The 13,545-nt window shown below is 38.3% G+C and overlaps 1 non-coding gene and 1 pseudogene across 1 annotated transcript; both read left to right on the top strand.

The window, feature by feature from the left end:
• The first annotated feature begins 1,055 nt into the window (after nt 1–1,055).
• LOC136311682 (cell surface glycoprotein CD200 receptor 1-like) lies at nt 1,056–12,084 on the top strand (annotated as a pseudogene).
• On the top strand, nt 1,269–1,345 carry LOC136312413 (small nucleolar RNA SNORD69). The gene has a single exon (XR_010726996.1). It is a non-coding gene; the product is annotated as a small nucleolar RNA SNORD69 (small nucleolar RNA).
• Nucleotides 12,085–13,545: the final 1,461 nt, after the last annotated feature.

Raw genomic sequence — 13,545 nt, 5'->3', positions numbered from 1 at the left:
CCATAGGTTGAAAGATTGAAGTCGTGTTGGGTGGGAGGTAGAGGACTTTCACGAATTTGAACTCATTGAGAATGCCATCTTCAAGACCAAGTGAGTGGGCTGGAGCATTTTCAAGATTAGTAATGCTTTCTTCGGGAGTTTATTTTCTTGAAGATATTTCTTCATTGTAAGACCAAAGATGAGATTTACTCATTCAATAAAAAACTGCCCTATAACCCATGCCCTAGCATAGGCATGCCACATAACCTGCAGTTTTTCTTTAAGAATCTTGTGAGTCTTAAAGGTTTGAGGATTTTGGAATGATACACTAGGAGTGGCTTTACTTTACAGTCATCACTAGCATTTGCACACAGTGCAAGGATCAGACGGTCCTTCATGGGTTTATGGCCTGGCAGCTTCTTCTCTGTGGTGATGAAATTCCTCCAGGGCATTTTTTTCCAAAACAATCCTGTTTCTTCACAGTTGAACACTTGTTGGGCGATGTAGCTTTCCTTTGCGGTAGGCAAAACGTGACATGTACTCCTCAGCTGCCTTAACGTTTGCACTCATACCTTCACCATGCCTCACCACCAAGTGGATGCCAGACCTCTTGAAATTTTCAAACCAGTCATGACTTGCCTTAAATGTATCTTCTGCTGCCTCTTTTGAGGTTGATGATTCTTTCTTCTTTAAGTTGCCATAAGTAATACGTGCCTTTTTGCATATACAGTCTCTGTCACTGTATCTCCTGCCAGCTCTTTCTCTTTCACCCACACCAGCAGAAGCTTCTCAATTTCTTCATGGATATTTGTCCATAATTGGGACAGAATTGTAGCTTCTTTCACTGGATTTGCGCTTTTGATGGCATCCTTTTGTTTAAGAATGGTACAAATTGTAGACGTATTGCGGTCGTACAGCCTTGCCAGTTCAATCACTCGTACACCACGCTCATGTTTTTCTATTATTTCTTGCTTTACTTCTTTTGACATCATTCTCTTCTTCTTCTCACCACTGTCCTTTACACTCACTTTCCTCAGCCCCATGATAGTCACAAAAAAGTTAATAAAAATGCAAAAATGATAAAAGAACGATTACAGTCCATGAGATTCAACTTGATTTTGCCGGTAACATGTGAGAAAGAGCGAGATGCTGGTGTTGTGCTGCTGATACCTCACCTGAGTGCTAACATGACAACTAGTGCAGCTTCCCAAATCATGACTTGTATCTCGGAATTTCGCTCAGATCTCAAACAAAATTACAAACTGAGTTGCAGCTCATATCTTTAAAAAAATTTGTAGCAAATGATGATAAACTGGATCTGACAGACTATGTTGAGTTGGTTCAATCCAACCCGGAGCTTCATATTAAAAAAAAATATTGTATGTTGATCTGCTCGTATCTCAAGGTACCACTATATTAGCATTCTTCATTTTCCTGATTTTTTTTTTTTTTTTTTTTTTTTAGCAAATAATAATGAGAGGTTCGAGGGCTAGTAGAGGGTTTTTATATGGTTTGTTTATAGTTGTTTTTTGTCAGTTGTTTAAGTGCTTTTAATTTTTTTTCGATAAAGGCCATTGTTTTATTCATACTGGCTTGTCTGTTAACCATTTTAAGGGTAATGTATATAGGGAGGAGGCTTCTTCTTGAACAGTGGCCATTAGTCTAAATTTGGAAATCCAATCTCGGTTCCATTTAATTTTGGTTCTGTCTGAGTAATTTTATTGGAATTGGGGTTGTTTTATCCAAGCCTAGTATAGAAACTATATTCCATATTATTCATAATGTTTTTTGTCTAAGGAAATATCTAAGGTATAGGAAGGTAAACTTTCCATTGTTGTAATAAATCTCTATTTCACAAATTAATGGAAATGTTCATAATATAGGATTGCAGACTTGTCTGTTGACCTTCTGGTCCTTGACATTTAAAAATTTTTGTACTTTATTGGGCCCTGGCTGGTTGGCTCAGTGGTAGAGCGTCGGCCTGGCGTGTGGGGGACCCGGGTTCGATTCCCGGCCAGGGCACATAGGAGAAGTGCCCATTTGCTTCTCCACCCCCCCGCTCCTTCCTCTCTGTCTCTCTCTTCCCCTCCCGCAGCCAAGGCTCCATTGGAGCAAAGATGGCTCGGGCGCTGGGGATGGCTCCTTGGCCTCTGCCCCAGGCGCTAGAGTGGCTCTGGTCGCTGCAGAGCGATGGCCCAGAGGGGCAGAGCATCGCCCCCTGGTGGGCAGAGCATCGCCCCTGGTGGGCGTGCTGGGTGGATCCTGGTCGGGCTCATACGGGAGTCTGTCTGACTGTCTCTCCCCGTTTCCAGCTTCAGAAAAATACAAAAGAAAAAAAATTTTTTGTACTGTGTTGAATATTTGCTAATATATTAACGCCAGTAAATACTGTATTGATATTTGTAAGAGGCCAATTTTTTGGATAGTATTGAGAAGAGATATGGTAAAATCAGCACCTGTGTCTTAAAGTTTTTTGATATTTGTACGGTAATTTTTGGTCTTTAATTTTTAATGAAGGTTTGCCAATAAATTTTCTTTCTCATCCAAATTCCCCTTCTTTCTGAATGGGTTTAGCATGCCTTTTAATATAATGCAGAATAAGTAATTGAGCTATCTTATTTTCAGGAGTAATAGTATAAGAAGCATTTATAGACATTATTATTTAAATGTCTTTTTATTATCACTCTCTATTATATCAGGATGTACTTGAATTCTTTGAGAAGTCAAACTGTTTCTATTAGAAGTCCTATTGTTTCCTTTTGTAAATAAAATTCCTTTTGGTCTATAAATTTCTGTTTTATTTTAACTACTTTTTTAGATGGATGTAACATAACAGGTTTTAGTGCCGATAGATCTAAGGCTGCACTCTCAGTTGTTGTATGATGAGGTTGGAGACCTGCTTTCTTGAGGCTGCTGCTGCATTAACCCATTGCTGACTGGATATGTGCTTGCATTGTTTGTCGGGCCCTGAGTTGAGCCTATCTGGTAGTTTCTCAAATTTTCTAAAGACTAATTATTCTCATGAAATTGAGACCTATATTCACGGACCCAGTGAAATCTCTTTTGGCACTGAGGAAACAGATTAGGAGGTTTGGTTTAGAATTTTGATTTGATTTTTTTTGATAAGATAGATTAGTTTCTTGTTTTTGCAGACTCTAGTGACAATCTTTTTTCATATGCCCTAATTTTCTGCAATTAAAACACTTAGTCTTTGATTTATAGGAACTAGTTTTCTTAATTGCTGCAGTCAAAAGATTTATATTATATAAAGGGGTGCCAATATTAGCACAAGTCTTAACATAGTCTGTTATATTACCATCACTGGCACAAATGGGACGTAAGGCCCTCTGATATTTGGCCAAGCTGTGAACCAAGGGAGGCTTCTGCTAGTGCGAGGCCTGGGACCACTTAGCAAGAGGTACAGCGTAAGTAGAGCCCAGATGCTGCTTGTTTCAGAGAGTTGAGTAAAGTCTGAGGCATGTGACAAGAGAAGACATTTGTATGGAAAGAGCACTAGAAATGGGATCACCAGGCAGAGTGAATACTATGAGCCAGGTAGATGGAAACCGAGATAAGGCGCACACCTCCCGGCTCTGTTGGGGGGAGGGGTTTTAGAAAAGGAACAGTGGCCTTTGCCAGCACTTTTTACTGACAGAAAACTGCCTTCCAGCTCTTAACCTGATGTGAGACAATCCAGTCGCTCCCTGTGTGTCCCTGGTTCCTTTCAAGCTGCTGCCTCAGTGCTGGAGCTCAGAGGGGTTAAGTTTGAGTAAGTCTGTGTGAGGGCCCTTTAAGAGGAGCTGCTTGGGACTTCCACAGCCCTCCCTCTCACTAAGCCACAAATCATGTTGGTTGTTACAAACTGAAATAATGGGAGCTTCTCTTCCTGGTTCTGGAACCCCGGGCTTGGAGGCCGGGTGTGAGGCTGGAATTCATTGCTCCTCAGGGGGAACCTTCACAGCTGAGATAGTCTTCCCAATGTTAAGCCACCATAAGTGAGATTGGGACCAGCTCACTCTGCATCTCTGCCCCTCCTACTGGTCTGAGTGTGGCTTCTTCTTTAAATCCTTAGTTTTAGGATTTATAGTTAACTAGATTTCATATGGTTCTAAATTACGGTTGTTCTATAGTTTAGTTGTAATTTTGACATGGTTGTGGGAGGATTTTAGTACTGCATTTAACTATGTGGCTATCCTGACCAGTAGTTTAAGTGGGAAATTATTGATGAATAGCTTATGAATAATTTTCAAATGTTAACATATTTTTCCATTTAATGATAGAATAATTCTAATTTGTTCCACAAGGCTTTTAATGTAATTTAGTTATGGTTAACCGATTTTCTATTATATTGTACATAAGTTTTGGTGGAAAAATAGCACCTTCCATTTTGTTTAAGTAACTGCAATTGATTTCAATTAGTTTCATCTGATTATTTTTCTAGTTTTACCTGTGGATGGAAAGCAGAACCACTTAAAGCCTCCTACAGAAGATAATATACTCCCCCACCCCCCAGAGGCCAGTAATGGAAGGATGGAATGTTGAACTGCCTGGGAAACATAGTAGATAGTCTGGTCTGAGGGCCAGCCTTGTGCCCAGGAGAAGAATATGGTGATCTGATGTTGAGGCATGAAGGACCCTGAATGACTCATTCCTCCTCCCCCAAAGCAGCTGAATTTCATTTGAAAACTATGGAGCTTTCTCTATCAGGCATGGTGCTGGGCTTTACAGGAACTACAAAGTTGAGCAAGATGAGCAGGACTATGAGAGAGCCCTCAGGGAGCTCAGGGGCACACAGACACAAACACAGCTATCCTATCCCATGTACCAGGAGTCTAGAGGAGGGAGCTGTTGGCACCAAGCTCGGAGAGGGCTTCACGAGGATGCATCACATGAACTGAGTCTTAAAGGAAAAGGGGTGTTATAATAGACAAAGAGTATTGTGCAGGGCTTACCAGACCACAGAATAATGTGAGGAAAGACAGAGAAATGCTGGCACACTTGTGTTTTCTTTCTGAAATGTGGGAGAAAATCGGGAGTGATAGGATTGGAAAGGTGGGTCAATGTGCAAAAGAGGGCTTTCAAAGACAATACAAAGGCATTGAATGTTTTCTTCAGGCAGGGAGAGATCTCTGAAGGGTCTTAGAGTTGATTGAATCACATTTATGTTTTAGAATGATGTACCTGGTTGTAATGTAAGGTATGAATTGAAGACAGGTGAGTTTTGAGATAGATACAGAAGTTAGGAGTTGATAGGGACTTAAACTAGGTGATGGAAGTAAGAAAAAAAAAAGCTCAAATGCAAATTGTCTGTGTTTTTACTGCTAAGCAAGATGGGGAAATATTAATAGATGAAAGATCCAGAAAAGATGGGCTATGACTGCTGATTCTGGAGCAAAAGTGAGACTCTACCCTCTATCTCTTCAGTGACGTAGGAGGAGAAATCACCCTAGCTGATCACAGGAGTGTATGGAGAATAGTTGTGTTAAGTGCTAAACCCTATTGAATGTGGGGGAGTGGCTAGCCATTGTAAATGATCACTACAGGTATCAAAAAGAAAAAAGGAGGGTGAAGACAGGATAAAATAATTGCAAATTCCATAAAAACTATCATTATAAAGGAGAGGGGTGATTGACTGAAAGTTATAGAATGTAGGAAGGTGAAAGAATACAGAATATCCACTGAGCTAGATTCCTCACCATTGGAGTTACTTCTCTGGATACTGTGGTCCTGTCAAAATGCATATGTTTATGTGATTAGCTAGTAATTTCTTTTTTAAAGAATAGAGTCAGGCCCTGACTGGTTAGCTTAGTGGTAGAGCATAGGCTTGGTGTGTGGAAATCCTGGTTTCAATTTCTGACCAGGGCACAGAGGAGAGGCCCCCATCTGCTTCTCCACCCTTCCCCCTCTACTTTGTCTCTGTCTGTCTCTTTCCCTCACACAGCCCAGGCTCCATTGGAGGAAGGTTGGCCTGGGCGCTGAGGATGGCTCCATAGCCTCCACCTCAGGCGCTAGAATGGCTTTAGTTGCAATGGAACAACACACCAGATGGGCAGAGCATCGCCCCCTAGCAGGCTTGCCAGGTGAGTCCTGGTCAGGCACATGTGGGAGTCTGTCTTTCTGCATCCCTATCTCTCTCTTCAGAAAAAAAAAAGAGTCAGATCCTGAGGTTAAATATTAGGGAAAACATAAAGGCCATATAGCTCAAATACCCAAGAATATTGGAGAGCCTTTACAACTTGCCTCCTCACCAGTCTCTTTTCTTCTAGTCTTATCTTTCCCTTGTGCACATGAATGCTAACCCGCATACAACTCTAGTTGTTCCCAGAAGCCATGTTCTTATGTTCTTATGTTGCCTTTAAGCCTTTGCTGAGTTGGAGTTCCACTCTATTAAGGGATGCCACAAGGTATGGTAGAAAGAGCGTGGGTTTTACTGCCTCTCAGATCTATTTTACAATCCTCCCTCTTTCTCCATCTGGGTATGTGATCTTAATTTGACTTTGAAATTCAAAGGCTTGAATGCATCACAGAAAAGGCAGGTGACATCAACAAAGAAGAGGAGAGAAACTAAGTGCAGAATTCAGTACAAGCAGATTTCATTCACATAAAAATTTTGTCCACTATAGCTGGTTCTGCTCATGTTAAAGTGATAAAATTACTGACACCTCTGTTACAGGTGAGTTGTCATAGATAAACCTAGTCACTTCTCAGCAAACACCTATCAACAATGGATACATTTTGTCAATTAATGGGAAATTAACAAAATTTTCCATGTAGGAAAATACTTTTTGGTGGCCGAGCTTAATTTTTACTTTCAAAGATGGACAGAAGGGCCTTGGGTGGGTGGTAAGTGGATGAAGCATAGTCCCAGCACACCGATGTTGCGAGTTTATTCCCTGGTCAGGACACATAGAAGAAACAATCTATGAGTGCACAACTAAATAGAATAACTAGGCAGAACAGGGATTTGAAGCTTTTCTCTCTCTCTTTCCTTGTATCCCACCACCCTTTAAATCAATGGAAAAATTATTTAAAAGATCTACAAAAGGAGTGAACTTTTATATTTAATGATCATATTATAATTAGAGTGATCATATGGGAACAAAGTTCGTGTGAAATGTTTACAGTTGAACTCTTTGAGAATGTGTTTACCTGAACAGGAAAAAAGAAGGAAGAAAAATTGTTATTTTGCTATATTTCTGATTCTCCAAATGTTTCCAGCTTATTCAAACTGAATGCCATCTTAGTTATATTTAATACCATTTACTTTCATATTTATTTTTGTCTGAAGTGCCACCTATAGAGATAGGCACTTAGATTTGATATTACTGGTTTATTCTTTCTCATCAAAACTTAGAAGGACATAATCATATCATATCACTAATTATGCCATTTTTACCCCAGGAGCTTGACTTATAAAATAAATATAATGGTCTCTGACCAAAAGATTCATTGTGTTTGTCATTTAAGAAGTGATTTTTTTGTTTCTTGAAACTCCTGAAATAATTTCAAAATACTTAAAGAATGTCTTACACATGGAATATAAACTATTACCTAATAACACATAATATAAGAGAGAATGAGTTAATTTTTTGGATTAGATTTAATATGTTAAATACATTTTGTGAATGTTTAATTTTTTAATGTCTATAAATAAAAATAAAGTCTAATATTTTTGGAACAATACCACCAGCAGAGTAATGTTCTAGTACAACTTTATGTAATATGTTGTGGAAAATTTCACAGACTGAGTTCCTTACCGAGATTTTATTTTATCATTCTTTGTGCATGTGTGTGTGTGTCCAGTTAATACTTTCCTGCAGGTGTTGGTGAATACAAAGGCTGAGCTTTCTTGCCCTCCTACCCCACTGACAGATGTGATGCTAATCACATGGGAAATAACCATCGGAGACAAGCTTCTCTGCAGCAGATCCTACAGGAGAGATAAAAATGAGACCGCAGGAAATTGTACTGATGAGAGAATAATCTGGCCCTACAGACCTGAACAGACTTCTTCCCTTCAGATTGATGCAGTGGCCATCACTCATAATAGGTCTTACGAGTGTGCAGTGGTAACACCTAATGCGAACTTCCATTATGCATATAACCTCCATGTGTTAGGTGAGGAACATGGTACATTGTGGTGTTTCAAATGACGAGATTTGGGACTGAAAGATATGTCTTTAAATTCCATATCGAATGTGTTAAGACTCAAGTTTTTCCCTACATCTCTGCAGTGGCCCCTGAGATGACCCTGATTCAAAGCGAGACTAGAACTGCGGTGTGCAAGGCAGTTGCAGGGAAGCCGGCTGCCCAGATCTCCTGGACCCCAGAGGGAGAGTGTGTCTCTGAGCATGAAAAATGGGGCAATGGCACAGTGACTGTCCAGAGTACGTGCCGCTGGGCAGAGAGCAATGTGTCTCTTGTGTCCTGCTCTGTCTCCCATGAGACTGGCAACTGGAGTTGGTCCATACAGCTAAATCCTGGTAAGTGATTCTAGTTTTGTGATTGATATTTTCATTCTTTCAGGGGATTATAGTACAAAGGAAAAAAGAAGTGTGTGGAGAATTTCACTCTAGGAAGTTCTCTCCATCATCTCTGTTATCTCCTTCTCTTACTAAGAGGTATATCTAGAAGAATAATGCAGAAATTTGTTGTAAGAAGCCATATTTTATAATGAGGTTTATTCCTTAGTAATTAAAATAAAAAGAATTCAATGTTCCCTTCTGTCTGGTAATAAATTGTCTTGAGTTGTGTACTTTTTTAAAAAAAAATCATTGATTTCAGAGAGAGAGAAAAAGAGAGAGAGAAACATTGATTTATGGTTCCAGTTAATTATGTATTCATTGGTTGATTCTTGTATGTGCCCTGACCAGGGATCAACCTGCAGCCAGCTTGCTCAGCTCTGACTTCACCTCCCTCTGCTGACCCCCACCACATTCACCCACCACCAGAAGCACACCACTGCCTGGCACTTCCTTTGTTGACTTGTCCTTTTGCCAGATTGAGTTTTGTATTGCTACTAACAGTTAATAAATAATTCAGTGTTGATGTCATGCATTTATTTTAGTTCAATGTCCTAGTAAAGAAGTGACTTCAAAATTAGTGTTATTTTCCCAACTACCTCCCTTATAACTTTCTATTTATTTCTGAATATTGGAAATGAGAAACACTGCTATTGTTATAACAGAGATCAAAATATTACATCTCTGCTATAGTAATTTGCCTTTCATGAATCCTTAAAGCGACAAAATTCTGAGATAAGATGATGTCCTTCCGTAAACCCTCAAGTCCTAACTGAGAAAGCAATTTTATTATAACAATTATTTTAATGATTAATGAGTCAGAAGCATTTAAAATAAAATCACAGAAATGAACTTCATGTACTGTAAAACATCCTTGAAACTTATATAGGTATATGTCCTTTATTTTTTAAATAAGTTTTTTTTTTTTAGACTAGTTTTAGGTTCAGAGCAAAGTTGAGTGTAAATCACAGAGTTCCTATACAAATACATCAACCTCAAAGCATGCAGAGCAGGGCCTCTATCTGCACGCCCCACACCACTGTGGCACCTTTGTTATAATAGATGGAGCTACATGAATACATCATTGTCACTCTAAGTTAATATTGTAGTTTACATTAGGGTTTAGTTTAGGCATACATTCTGTAAATTTTAACAAATGTACAAAGGACATGTATTTACTATTACAGTTTCTATACAGAGCAGTTTCACTGCCCTGAAATTTCTCTATGCTCCACCCAGTCACTTCTCTCTTCACCCTGACCTCTAGCAACCCTTCTTCTCCATGGTTTTGCCTTTTCCAGATATGGTTAGAATCATGCAGTATGTAGCCTTTTGGGTTTGGCTTCTTGCATTTAGTAATAGGCATTTAAGTTTCCTCCATGTCTATTTCATGGCTTAATAGCTCATTTATTTTTAGTGCTAAATAATAATAAAGCATATATTTTTGTGTCTATATATACAGGTGCCAAAACACCAAAAATCTTACTCATTGTCTATATCATTCTTCATATATTTATTATCTTGATCATCATGGGATTCATTTGGCTTTTGGAAATCACTGGCTGCAGGTATTGAATGATAATTTTTTCTTCTTCAGCTTTTTTGAATTAGGAAGGTATTAGGAATAGGATTTGACTGAGTAAAATGAAGATATTAAGATCATTTCTCCCATATTCTGAATGTGTTAGACTACTCTGAATGATAAAGGTTTTGCTAGTTTACCTCAGTATGCAAGCACAGTGAATTAGGCCATTGAGGACAGGATTTTGGGAGAGACAGTGCATGGTAATTGACTATTTGGGAAAAGAATTGCCATAATTTATTTCATGTGCTAAAGAGGAGTTATTGCATGTATTCTGTTACAGCAAGCTCCTGTTACATAATTTCACATCCCTTTTCAAAATCTAGAATTATCTTGTTGGGGTGTATTAACGACTAGCACCATTCCTCACTCCATTCTGATAGTTCATTTTGGTTTATTGTGGCTTCTATTAAAATGAGCCATAATTGTCAATAGCATATTGTTTTGTTTTCTCATTTTCAATCTAAATAATAATATTTCCTCCATTTACTCCAACTTTTTATTTTTACAGGAAATGTAATTTGTAAAAAACAGAACCTACTCCAGTTATTGAGGAAGTAAGATAATATTTAAAAAAATATTTGCCAAATGTTGAAAGAATATTTGCAGATTTTAAGCCATGTAGTTTGAACATCTAGCCACATAATTTTTAATTTACATCAATATTAGTGTTTTAGTAGAAAAGTAAAATTTCTGAGTTTGCAATGCTAATAGCAAGGTGCATTTAGTTTGTTAATTCTCTACCAAGTATTATTTATAGGCCCTGGCGGGTTGGCTCAGTGGTAGAGCGTCGGCCTGGCATGCAGAAGTCCCGGGGTTGTTTTTTTTTTTTTTCGTATTTTTCTGAAGCTGGAAATGGGGAGAGACAGACTCCCGCATGCGCCCGACCGAGATCCACCCGGCACGCCCACCAGGGGCGGTGCTCTGCTCACCAGGGGGCGATGCTCTGCCCCTCTGGGCCATTGCTCTGCAGCGACCAGAGCCACTCTAGCGCCTGGGGCAGAGGCCAAGGAGCCATCCCCAGTGCCCGGGCCATCTTTGCTCCAATGGAGCCTTGGCTGTGGGAGGGGAAGAGAGAGACAGAGAGGAAGGAGGGGGGGTAGAGAAACAAATGGGCGCTTCTCCTCAGTGCCCTGGCCGGGAATCGAACCGGGGTCCCCCGCACGCCAGGCTGACGCTCTACCGCTGAGCCAACCGGCCAGGGCCAGAAGTCCCAGGTTTGCAGAGCATCGCCCCCTGGTGGGCAGAGCGTCACCCCCTGGTGGGCATGCCGGGTGGATCCTGGTAGGGCGCATGCGGGAGTCTGTCTGTCTCTCCCCATTTCCAGCTTCAGAAAAAAAATACAAAAAAATATAAATAAATTTAAAAAAGTATTATTTATATACCATCCTAAATCCAGATTTTTGTTTCACAAACTGCATCATACAAAATCCTTCGTTCGAACTGTAGTCTTTGGAGAAACAGAATTGGTGTTTATTCCCCCATAAAACCATCTCTAATTCTTGACTTTCCTTTTTTAATATCATCATTATTTTCCTCTTACCCAAGTTTAAGACCTATCTTACTCATTAATCTCATATAACCATAACTTACTAAGTTTTTGATCCTCTTCTGTGAAATACATCTTATACCATTTTATTCTTCTCTATTCTTACTTTTCTTCAACCTTTATTGTCAGGCACTGAGACATGTAATTAATAAATGTTTTTTGATGAAACATCAGAAAAAAGTGTTGCTCTATGTTCATGTAAGCTGAGAGACACAAATAGCTATTTATAGACACTTATGCTGAGAGCATCTGCTACAAAAACATAGGTAATTTCTGTAATGATTTTTGACTTTTATGAATTGATTTTAACTTTGAGATTTTTTTTAGGATGAACTGCAGCCCTATACCAGGAATTGGAAAAGAGCAACCCACTCTATGATACTACAAAGAGAGGGAAGACATCTCAGGTGTTCTCAAGTGAAGTTGATGGGGCAAATCTCCACAGTTTATAAGTTTCTGGAATCTAGCCCTGGGAAAAATGAACCAAGCTACAATAGAGTTTCTGTTTTCATTTACTTAGAGTTCTAGAAAGGAAGACCTATTTTAAAATGAGATTTTCAAAGATTCTTAGAAGACACAGACATTCCAAAGGATTTGCATTCATTTTTTTACACAATTAAAATTTTAGATTATTAGCTGCTACCAGCTAGTTTTCTGAAGAACTGATATTGTCACAAAGAAAGCACATGCTCATGATAAAATATTCAAATTGCTCAGTAGAGTAGATAAAGATAACTGGTTTTCTCAAGAAATAATTCTGCAGAAGGAAGTCATTAACAGTTTTTATGTATTCTTTCAGAAAATTTCTATGTGCCTACAGCATATCTATAGATGTATACATCTGTGTACATATACATACACATGTCCTTGACAATACACAAATGAGAAAGTGCTGCAATGCTGTTGTGTACTTATAGAATGCTAATACTACAGTATATCTTGGGAATCTTTTATTAGCATAAGCAGACCTACCTCATTCTTTCTAATGGCTACAGAAAATTTCACTCTATGGTTGTGTTGTAATTTAATTAACCACAATTGTAGCAATGGAGAGTTAGATTGTTTTATTTTCTTTGTTTTGCTATTATAAACAATACTCTACAGAATGTTTCTTGTGCATGTGTCTCTGTGTTTGTTTGAGTATGTTTATAGAGTAATTCCCTTGAGTGGAATTTCCAGGTCAAAGGGCTTGTGCATTTTTATTATTGATTGATTTGTCAAGTTGTATCTATTTACATTTCCTCAAACTGTGTTTGGGCCTTTCCCAATACTGTTAGTTTAATATCAGCAAAATTTCAACCTTTTATTTTTAATCAACCGGTTAGCTAACATGATGTAGAAATGATAATAAGAATTATACTGTTTAATAAACCAGATTTACATTTGTCATGTTATGAGAGAGATAAGAGAGAAATAGAATGAGAACATGTATAAGGACTTTAGTTCATTATATCTCTATAGAGATTGTAATCTGATATTTAATGCTCAAGAATTTTTCAGATATGATTAATTAAAAATGTATATTTTATAGTATTCATTCAATTGTGTTGTAGTTATCAAACAAGAAATGTTTAATGACTACAAGCAACTAAATATGCATTATGAGGACTTGGAAATCTATAAAATATGGTCTATGTACTACGAGAATTGGCATGGAATGAGAATCCTCTTTTCCATTTTCTGTGGAATAAAACATTAGGAATATGTATTTCAATCATTTTCAGCATTATTAAAATATATTTTATTTATGAAAAATTGTTTCTCCACAGCAGAAAAAACATTAAAATTTTTCATCATGATAGAAATTAAAACAATATATTCATTCTTCAATTATGCATATGAAACATTGAAGACAGTTATTTTGTCTTAACATATTGTCATCCTTCCAGACATTTTAGTTATTCTATGCTTAT

This window comes from Saccopteryx bilineata, chromosome 8, assembly GCF_036850765.1.
Source record: "Saccopteryx bilineata isolate mSacBil1 chromosome 8, mSacBil1_pri_phased_curated, whole genome shotgun sequence".
Taxonomy (NCBI): Eukaryota; Metazoa; Chordata; class Mammalia; order Chiroptera; family Emballonuridae; genus Saccopteryx; species Saccopteryx bilineata.
The sequence above is the reverse complement of the archived record's forward strand: the minus strand, read 5'-3'. Positions and strand labels throughout refer to the sequence as shown.